Source organism: Diceros bicornis, unplaced genomic scaffold (genome assembly GCF_020826845.1).
Source record: "Diceros bicornis minor isolate mBicDic1 unplaced genomic scaffold, mDicBic1.mat.cur scaffold_324_ctg1, whole genome shotgun sequence".
NCBI lineage: Eukaryota > Metazoa > Chordata > Mammalia > Perissodactyla > Rhinocerotidae > Diceros > Diceros bicornis.
Genome location: NW_026691195.1, coordinates 152,030 through 163,347, shown reverse-complemented (window position 1 = coordinate 163,347; position 11,318 = coordinate 152,030).

The window sequence follows — 11,318 nt, the reverse complement described above, 5'->3', positions numbered from 1 at the left end:
TTTGTATGATTCTTTCTTTGTCATTATAATATAATATTTGGCAAAATGAAATACTAAATATTAAGTTGCGGTTTTTTCCTTCACTTATTTTAAATTGTATAACGTATATTTCCCCAAAAGTTTGATTTCCTTCTAAGAAGGATATTATATTTTTTCAGTTAAAGGCAGTACAATTTAATGCACTGAAACCTGATATAATTCTTTCAGGGTTCAGAGGAAATAATGCCCCTGAAAAATGAGAGCAACATATTTTCAAATCACTTTGAACAACACGAAATAGTATTTTTTAAAAATAATATACTATATGAGAGATAAGAAACAAGCTCTAGCAAATCTGATTACAAAGTGGATAACAAGCTTAGGTCAGAGACAAACATTTATACTATTATTTTTAATTTTTCAGTATCAGCTCCTAGATCCATGGGGGAAAAATGAAATAGAAAAAGAAAGGGACTTAAATTATATGATTTTATTACATGTTATTTATATTATACAATATTCTGTTTTCTCAAACTAATTTTCTTTAGTTAGTATTGGAAATATTTGGTTTAATAAAACAATACAGTTTATTATGGGATAGATGCTAAAAGCAAAAACAGAATGTATGGTGATCTAATATCTATTTAGTAAAAAAGTAAGGAAGCCATTTGATGGAAATCAAATTTGATATTTTACATTATGAGCTTCACTCAATATTAAGGAAATATTGAAAACATCTACAAAGAAAAGATAAACAACACAGAATGTATGGAGCCTTATTCTTAACTCTAGGTAGAAAATATTAATCTAGAAGAGGAGTTGGCAGGCTTTTTCTATAAAGGTCCAGAGAGTAAATATTTTAGGCTTTGCAGGCCACATGGTCTTCATAGCGACTACTCAGCTCTGCTGTTGTAGTGAGAACGCAGTCAGAGATAATGCACCCGTGAGTAAAGAGGGTTGTGTTTCAGTAAAACTTGGTAACGACAGGCTGTTGGCTAGATTTGGCTCAAGGGCCAGAGTGTGTCCACTCCTGTTTGAGAATAAGTCCACGTTATGTTGCTGTTTCTCCCAAGCACAGAAGCTGTGTTCTGACCCTGATTCACTTCTCAGTTTACAAAAAATTTCTGATTCTGGTTCACGCCGGTGTTAATTTCCCAGCAAACCCTGCCTTCCCTTTGAAACTCATGATTGGTATGTTTAAGGCGTATTAATTTCTTCATAGCTAGGATTTTTAAAGAGAATATCCTCTAAGTCACATCTATCTAATCATTTGCCAAGCTGTTTGTGTTTTTTTTTTGGTGAGGAAGATTAGCACTGAGCTAATATCTGTTGCCAATCGTCCTCTTTTTGCTGAGGAAGATTGGCCCTGGGCTAAGGTCTGTGCCCATCTTCCTCTACTTTGTATGTGGGATGTCTGCCACAGCATGGCTTGATAAGTGGTGCGTAGGTCGGCACCTGGGATCTGAACCTGTGAACCCCAGGTCACTGAAGTGGAGCGTGCAAACTTAACCACTACGCCACGGAGCCGGCCCCTGTTTGTGGTTTTATACTGATGAAAATGTTGAGACAACAAAGTCTACTATTCAAAAGCAAATGATTCTTTCTGGAGGGGATTATACTTTTCTTAATCCATTTGATTCTATTTTTAACGTGATGTAGAGAGGATCTAATTATAGCACGTAGTTGGGTTTGGTTTTGAACAGTTGAAATTTCTCATCAAATATTTATAAATTATTTACTGCTGGTAAGAGACATTTTAATGAATTATCATACTTGTGGCTGGAGCTCTCTCTGCACAGCAGAGTACTTCCTTGAAATGACCTTCCTAATTAACTGCTACATGGGATGAATAGTATTTGACTTTAAAAATAGCCTCTTGGTGGCCATGAGTATCTGTCACTACCTTTGAATCCCAAATGTGTATGATTCCTTTTTCACTAATTCATTCAGCAGACTAATTCAGCATTCATTTGTGGAGGCCTATTATGCGTAACACATTGTCCGGCATTGGATGAGCATTGGCTACATGAGAGGGTTGAGTTGCTATTTGTGAAATCAGTAAAAAAAGAATAAGTGTTCTTGGGGGGAAGATTTTTAATTAAGATTTAGTTATTTAAAACTTTTCGTAGTTTTGTGTCCTGAGCCAATTTTAGTAATTTATGTTTTGTAAGGTATTGATTTTTTTCTCAGTTATAAAGTTCAGTGATATAAAGTTTCTTTTTATATTGCATCATTATCCTTTTCATTATTGTGAGATCTATAATGATGCCTCTCCTTTCACTAATGAGATTTGTAACTTTTTTCTCTTTTCTTTATCAGTTTAGCCTGTGGTTTTTCAATTTTATTGACTTTTTAAAGCATACAGATTTTGCTTTCATTGATTTTTCTCTATTGTCTGTTTTTCCTTTTATTGATTTTTATTCTTAACTGTAGTATTTTCTTCCTTCTTCCTTGGGATATATTTTGCTGAGTTTTTTCCTAATTTCTTAAGGTAGAAGCTAAGATAATTGATTTTGGACTGTTTTTTCCTCCTCTGACATTAGCCTTTAGACCTATAAATTTCCCTCTAAGCACCGCTTTAGGTTTCTCCTACGTATTTTTTAAACTTTTTGTTTTGAAATAATTATAGACTCACAGGAGGTTGCAAAAATAACATAAGAAATCCTGGATACCCTCCACCCACTTTCCCTCAATGGCAACATCTTATATAACTATAGTACAGTATCAAATTCAGGGAATTGGCATTGATAGATTGACATTGATATACTGTTAACTAGAACACAGGCATTATTCAACCTTCATCATAATTAAACCTGCATATTTGTGTGTGTGTGTGTGTGTGTGTGTGTGTGTGTGTATGTGTATATTCTGTGCAGTGTTGTTTCACATATAGCTGTGGGTAACCGCCACCAGAGGGGCCACGATACAAAATTGTTTTATCACCACGAAAGAACTCCGTGTGCTCCCTCTTTGTGTTCACACCTGTTCTCCATTCTACCTCCTCTCCCTGACCCTTGAAAACTGCTGATCTGTTCTCCATCGCTCTAGTTTTGTCATTTCAAGCACGTTATATAAGTGGAGTCATATAGTATGCAGCCTTTGGGGATTAGCTTTTATCCCTAAACATAATGTTCTTGAGGTACCTCCAGGTTGCTGCAGGTGTCAATAGTTCATTCGTTTGTATTGCAGAGTAGTATTCCCTTGTATGGATGAACCAGGGTTTATTGAACCATTCGCTTATTAAAGGGCATTTGGACTGTTTCCAGTACTGCTACCAAGAATAAAGCTGCTGTTAACATTCAGATAGAGGGTTTTCTGTGAACATAAAATTTTTATCTTCTGGGACAAATGCCTATGAGTACAACTTCTGGGTCATGTGGTGGTTGCAGATTTAACTAGAAACTGCCAAATGGTTTTCCAGATTGGCTGTATTATTTTACATTGCCCCTGGAATTTTATGATCATCCCACATATTTTGCTGTCTTGTGTGTTCATTTTCAGTCAGTTTAAAATATTTTCTGAAACTCTTTGTGATATCTTTTTTGCCCCATTAGTCTCTTCAAAATATGGCTTTTTATTTATAAATATTTAGGGTTTTTCTAGAGACCTCTCTGTCGATTTCTAATTTAATTTTTTATAATCAGAAAATATTTTGTATTATTTTAAACTTTTCCATGTTCCCTTGAAATTAGTTTGTATTCTTCAGTGATGGGCTGGAGTGTTCTAAAAGTTTCAATTAGGGCAGATTAATTGATGGTATTATCCAAGTCTTCTATTCTCTTACTGATTTCATGTCTACTTGATTTATCTAGTGTAGAGAGAGGAGTGTTGTCTTACTTCAGCTTTTAATTCAGTCAGTTATTGTGTGCACACACATGTAGGATTGGTATGTCTTCTTAATCGACTGATATTTTTATCATTATAAAATGTCCTTCCTTAGCTCTGGTTAGTGTTTGCATGGTTTATCTTTTTCCATTCTTTTTCTTTAAACCTACCTCTGTTTGTATATTTAAAGTGGTTTTATCGTTGACAGTATGTTGTCAGGTCTTGTTTTTACCCTGTCTTTGCCTTTTAATTGGAATGGTTTGACTGTTTCCATTTCTTGTAATTATTGATATGGTTGGGTTTAAATCTGTCTTGCTACTTGTTTTTTTATTTATCTATTCTTTGTTCCTCTTTCTTTTTTATTAGTTTTATGTTTTTTAGGATTCCATTTTATCTCCATCACTGACAACGTCATTGTATTGTCCCTATCTATTTTAGTAGGGAGGTTTGTTGTTTGTTAGTATTTTGGTGGTTACTCACCTGGTATCATTTGAATTCCTCCTGAAGCAATTCCTCTAGCATCTCTTGTTGCTTAAGTTAGCTGGTGACAAATTATTTCAGCTTTTGTTTATCTGGAAAAGTCCTTATTTCTCTTTAATTTTAAAGAAAAATTTTTGAAATAAAATTTTAGGTTGACAGTTTTTCTTTCGGCACTTAAAAATTTATGGTCCACTGTGTTTTGGCTGTGTAATTTCAGATGAGAAATCTGTGCTCAGTGCAGCTATGACATACAACTATCTACCGGGGCTTTGAAGGTAATGTGGCCGAGTAGGGGTCATGGACATTTCAGCCATATCCTCATGTAACTTAATCATGCCTTCAGTGCCTGCTGCAGCCTGATCTCACAGACAGCACTTCCATTTGAGGATGGAGTGCTGCTGTGCACACCGAATGTTCTGGTTTGGTAGGTAAGGTAGCACCTAGTTCAAAACGGACAGCCAAGGTCACATGGTCACTTGGTGCCTATGGTTAGGCATTCGGCCTCTACTAAGGCCCAGTAGCAAGCAACACACGTTTCTCCAAAGGAGAGTATTATCTGCAGTGGATCTCAGGGCTTTGCTCCCAAGTCCTAACAGTCTCTGTTCTGATTCCTTGATTGGGGCCTGCTAATGGCACCACCTAACATCTCCACATGCAGGGACACCTCACGCACCATTGGGTCTGCTGGATCATATGGCCCCAGTGGCAGAGCAGCTTACCCCGATGCCTGGACCTGTTGCAGGGCCGTCTCTTGTTCTGGGCCCTACTCGAGACAAGCAGATTTTTAGGTCACTCGGTCAACGAGCTTGAGTCATCCAGCCTAATAAGGATTCTGTTGCTTCCAAAATGCAACGAGGCCCACCAGGCATTATGCGTTTTTTGTTGGTAAGAGGGGAGGGGCCAGATTACACCACTTATCCTTCACTTTAAAAGTGATATTATAACATGCCCAGCACCACTGGGAGGTGGTGAAATTTCACTGAGGAGGGTGGCCCTGAATTTTTGTTAGGTTTATTTCCTACCTTCTGACACACAATAGTTGCTACTCTTGGCTGACTAGATGGAATCAGCATCCCCACGTGGATCCTGTCACCTGGACGGTGCAATTCCCCACTTCTTGTGAGTTACAGTTTCCCAAATACACACAGGCAGCGGCACCTTTTATTTCTTTATAGTCACTCTCCGCTCACTTTTCTGTTGGGTCTTTTGTGTTTTCTTAGCGATGTGAAGAATTTTTTTTTTAGATATAATATAAACTGATCCTTTATTGGTTCGTATCTGTTGTAGATATTTCCTCCTATTCTGCCCTTAGTGTTTTATTTTCTCTTTTTGGGTTGTTGACATATGTCAATAAATTAATTCCTAGATATCAAGCTTATATCCAGCGACCTTACTAAAATTAACCTCTTTGTTGTAATAATTGTAGATGATGGTGAATTTCCCATTCATGCAATGGTACCATCCATATCTACTGGCAGTTTGATTTCTTGTTTGTTGATCCTTATGCCTTTTATTACTTTCTACTGTGTTAATGCCCTGACTCCCCTTCCAGTAGCATGTTGAACAAATGAGTAATAAGGGCCATCTTTGTCTGGTTTTCATCCCAGGTGAAAAAGCTTTCAATAACTGTGCATTAAGTATGATGTTTGCTATAGATTCATTTTAAACAAACTTAACCAGATGAAGTTGCCTACTTTTACTATTGTGTTAAGAGTTTTTTGTTGTTGTTGTCTTGATGAGGAAGATTCGCCCTGAGCTAACATCTGCTGCTAATCTTCCTCTTCTTTGTGTATGTGAGCCGCCGCCACAGCATGGCCACGGACGAGTGGTGTAGATCCGTGCCCGGGAACCTAACCTGGGCCGACGAAGTGGAGGGTGCTGAACTTAACCACTAGGCTACCAGGGCTAGCCCAAGAGGTTTTTTTTAATGAATGAGATTGAATTTTATTAAATTATGTTTTATATTGATTCTAGATGATGATATAATTTTCTCTTTTACTTTTCTGCTAATGGGATGGTTTCTGTGATTTAATTTTGAATGCTAAATCACCCCTGAATTTTTCAGTATATCCCACTTAGTACTGATGTATTCTGTTTTCATAGATGGCTAAATTCATAGAATGATATTTTCCTTAGAATATTTATATCTATGTTTATGAAAGAGATGATCTATAAATTTATTTTCTCCTAATGATCTGGTCAAATTGTGGTATCAATTTGATGCTGGCCTCATAAAATAAAGTGAAAAATATTTCCTCTTTTCCTCCCTCTTTGGGAGATTTTGGAAAATTTAGGTGATTCTTTTTTCTTCCTTACACTTGGAATCTTTCAGTAGTCTTGGTCTGGAGTTTTCCTTGGCAAGGTTTTTGTTGTTGTTGTTGTTGTCGATTGGTTGTTTGATTTGATTTTTAAATAATTGATTCACTTTAGTCAATAGATAGAGAAGTTTTCCTGTTGTATGTTTCTGTATGTGTGTGTGTCAGTTTTGATTAGTTGTTTTTTAAAATGTGGTTCATTTTGATCTCTGATGTCAAATTTTTATCCTCAATATTTATAAAATCTGCTTAGTATCTTGTTAACATCTGTGGGACCTGTAGAGGATGCCTATGTTTTGATTCCTGATATCGGTAATTTGGTTTCTTCTTTTTCTTTTCTTTTTTCCATCTGTTTTGCGAGGGGTTTACTAATTTTATTAATATCAACAAAACAACTTTTAGCCTTGTTGACTTGCTTCCATTGTATTTTTCTATGTCATTGATTTCTGCTCTTATATTTACTGTTGCCTTATTCTCATCTTCTTCCAGTTTGATAGTTCTGTTTTTAGTTCTTGGGAAGGAAGCTAAGATTAATGATATTAGTCTTTCCTCTATTCTAATTTACTCGTTGAAGGCTATAAATTTCCCTCTAATCACTGATTTAGCTGGCACCCCATGTCTACACTGGTGTGTCGCCAAATTCTGTGCCTGTTGCTATGATAGAAGTGTGTGTAGAGTACAGTAGATACACCAAAGAAAGAGTGGTCATTTAGGTATGGACAAAGACTCCCTCAATTGTACTGTGTCTTGTCAATTGAGAAAGTGTGTTATTAAAAATTAAAGGATAATCAAAGGCCGTAAAAGTCTGAGAATCCTATATACCAGCCAAAAATATTGTGGCACCAGGAAGGGCAATGTTTGAAACAGCAGGTCATTAAGGACCAGTATAAAACTCTGTCAACATGCATAGGAGCTTAGAGCGGGAGACATGGAGACAGAATGCCTCCTGGAACTCTGAGGTTGCCATTGACTATGTTGGCAAGCTTAGTCAACATCCTTGTGCTTCAGTTTCCTCATAGGTAAAATGTTTTCTTTAAAGATTAAATGATTTGATATTTATATGTAGTCACGCAAGACTGATTTGTTAATCAGAGCCTGTTCTTCTCAAAGAGAACAGTCACTCTGGGACACAGAGGAGGAAGACTAGGCCACTATGCACAGATAAGACGGGAGGGTTCAGTTCGACGAAAATGAATGATCGGAATAGAAATAAAACAAGGATAATGAAAGGAAGCAGCAGAGACATTCTGTGTCTCCTTAGGACAGCCCAGCTCTTCAGATGGTCTCAGTCAGGCTCCTGGCGTCACCTGCGGACAGGTGTGTCGACCACGCTCGGCGAAGGTGGATGCGCAAGCCCACTCGTCCTGGGTTGGCCGGGGCGGGCAGAGGGTCGCGCATCGCCCGGCACACGGATTCCCCGGCGTGGAGCAAAGAAAGGGCACCTGCGCAGTGGCCGGGACAGGTGGGGGCGGGCTAGCTGAGGGGGAACGTCCGAGGCCAGCCCGGGGAGGGGCAGGAGAAACTCGGCCGGCAGGAGGACGGCCGGGTGCGGTCACGGGGTGGGGATGCGGGCGGGGCGGGGTCTCGGTCCGAGGACCGCGCGCTTCACCCACCACTGCAGAACGCGGCCGGCTGGGAGAGGCGAGCGTAACATCGCCCAGGCCAGGCCCGGCCAGACACGGTCCCTCCCCCACCTGTGGCACACCTCCTCCAGGGGCCGGCCCCCGCCCCGCCCCGCCCCGCCCCGGGACCCGTCTCCATCCGCCATTGTGGCCCCACCTCCGCTTACCCCCCCCCCCCCCCCGCCAGCTCCGTCACGCCCCCGCCAGTGGCCCCCGCCAGTGACCCCCGCCCGTGGCCCTGCTCCGTTCTATTTGCTGCCCGCCCGGCTTTGGGCTCCGCCCCTGCACTGATCCCGCCTACGACAAGTGACCAGTCCCAGCCCCCTCTCACGGCCTGTGACCAGCCCACCCAAGACCCCCGCCTCCTTCACGCCCCAATTTCCGGTCCCTCCACCGTCCCCAGTGGCTCCACCCCTCCCCCACTCCCTTGACGTTCATCGGTTCCTTTCCAAGTGCTTGGGGGCGGGGCCAGCGGCGTCGAGCGGCGCGGGATCGGTCAGCGGCGCAGAGGGGATGGGAGGCGTTGCGCGCAGCGCCTGGCCTTGAGCGCGATGCTCAGCTGCTGCCGGCTCAGTCGCCTCGGACTCGTTCCCCTCCCCTCGGGCTCGGTCGTCTCAGGCTCCGCTGCCGCCTCAACTGCCTCGGACTCGGGAGCCACCGACCGGATTGCCCCGTCCCCCCCCCCCCTCAGCCCCGCCCCGGCCTCCCGCCAGTCGGCCCGGGGGGTGGGGGGTGGGGGGGGCACGCCCTCTGCCGCGGGACAGGTGAGTGAGTGGTCGCGGGCGGGGCCGGGGGCGCGGCGGAGGTAAGGGACCCGGTCTGGGGTCCGGGGTCAAGCCGGGTTCTTGGGCTGGGCCTGGGATCGGGGGTCAGGGGTCGAGCTGAGGTGGGGGCTGGGTCGGGGGTCGGGGTCGCCGGCTGAGGTCAGGGGCAGGAGCTGGAGGCTTGGGCTGGGGTCTGGGGTGGAAAAGTTGTGGAAAAGTCAGCCTTTTGTTTTTTGTTCTATGAAAGCCACATGCTTTTTTCTTTGCCCGGTTTTAAGATTTTCCGTCTCGGAGCCTGTGCATGTGTTTTCTCTGGGTCCTACTCCCGGCTCACAGAACTTCTTAAATTGTGCGAGTCTGCCATCAGGGTTGGAAAATTCTCAAACGTTATTCCTTCAAATGCTGCTATTCCCCATTCTTTTTCCCTCTCTTTCTGGTCACACAGATGTGAGACTTGTTGACCGTGTCCCACGTCTCTCATGCTCTGTACTGTTTTCATTCTTTTTTATATTCTCTTCTCTCCGAACTTCAGTTTCAGATCCAAATGTCTGACAGTTTGGATATTTTCTGTTGGACCCGAGTTTCTCTAATTACGCCTTCAGTTCTGGCTGCTTTACTTTGAAGCCGTCTAATAACTTCTTAATTGCAGATATCATATTTTTCAATGATAGAATGTCCATTTGATTACTTTTCTGTAGATTTCATGAGTGTTGAAATTCATCTTTTTATCCATTTGTTTCTCTCTCTCTGTTTTTAAACGTATTAATCATTTTTCTTACGAAACTTACTGAGGAATGATTTCCGTAAAATAAATTATATCCGTTTAAGGTGTACAATTTGATGAGTTTGACAGTTGTGTACAGCCATGAGACAGCATTTCCATCACCCCCCAGAGGTTCCTTGTGTCCCTTTACAGTCCATTCCTTGCTCTGCCTCTGGGTCCCAGGAAAACACAGGCATAGTTTTTGTCATTTTAGAGTAGTCTGCATTTTGTATTAAGGTAATCGTACGCTATGTGCGCTTTTTATGTCTGGCTTCTTTCCCTCAGCATGATAATTTTGAGATTCATCCTTGTTGTGGCTGTCAGCACAATGTTGAATAGCAGTGGTGCGAGTGGACATCCGTCCTTGTCTTGTTGCTAGTCTTAGGAGGAAAGGGTTCAGTATTTCACCGTGAAGTATGAAATTAGCTGAAGGTTTTTTGTAGGTGCCGTTTATCAGGTTGAGAAAATTCCTGTCTGTTCCCAGTTGGCTGAGAATTTTTATCAGCAGTGGGTGCTGAATTTTGTCAACTGCTTTTCTGCTTCTATGGAGATGATCATCTGGTTTTTCTCTTTTATTCTGTTAATATGATTAATTACATTGAAGGAGCATCAGTTTTCATTCTTGTGATAAACCTCATTTGGTTGTGATGTTTATTCCTTTAAAATATTTCTGGATTTGATTTGAGCATGTGTTAAGGACTTTAGTGTCTAGTTGCATGAGGGATATTGTTCTGTAGATTTGTTTTCTTATGTTATCTTCATCTGGTTTTGGTGTCAAAAACCATAAAATGATCTCATAAAATGGTCTCATTTTGTAGAATCAGTATTAGTTCTTTCTTAAATAGTTGGTGGAATTGACCAGTGTAGCCCTCTGAGCTTAGTTTTTAACTAGGAATTCAATTTATGTAATAGATATGGGTCTGTGCAGGTTATCTGTTTCTTGAATGAGCTTTGGGAGTTGTCTTTCAAGGAATTTTACCAGTTCTTCTAAGTTGTTGAATTTGTTGGCTGAAGTTGTTGAGGATATTCTCTTATTATCCTTTTATTGTCTGTAGGACCTGTAGAGATAATTTCTCTTTCATTCTTAACACTGATGAGGTATGCCCTCTTTATTGATTTATTTTTTTATCTTGATCATTCTAGCTATGAGTTTATACATGTAGACAATTTGTTGCTCTTTTCAAGGAACCAGCTTTTAGCTTGGTTATTTTTCTCCGTGTCTGTTTTCGATTTTGTTGATTTCTGCTCCTGCTTATTTCTTTCCTTCAGTTTCCTTTGGGTTTGCTTTGCTCTTTTTTTTTAGCTCCTTGAAGTGGAATCACATATCTTACACATATTTTGTTAAATTTATCCCCTCAAATGTTTCATGTTTTTGTGTGCTATGATAAATGGTAGTGTTAAAAGATTTCATTTCTAGTTGTTAGCTAGTATGTAGAAATACAGTTTGGTTTTGTATATTGAATTTATATCTTCCACTTACCTAAAGTCACTTGGTAGTTTTAATAACCTTTCCCCCCATGATAGTGTCTTCTGCAAATAAAGATAGTTTTACTTACTCGTTTCCAACATG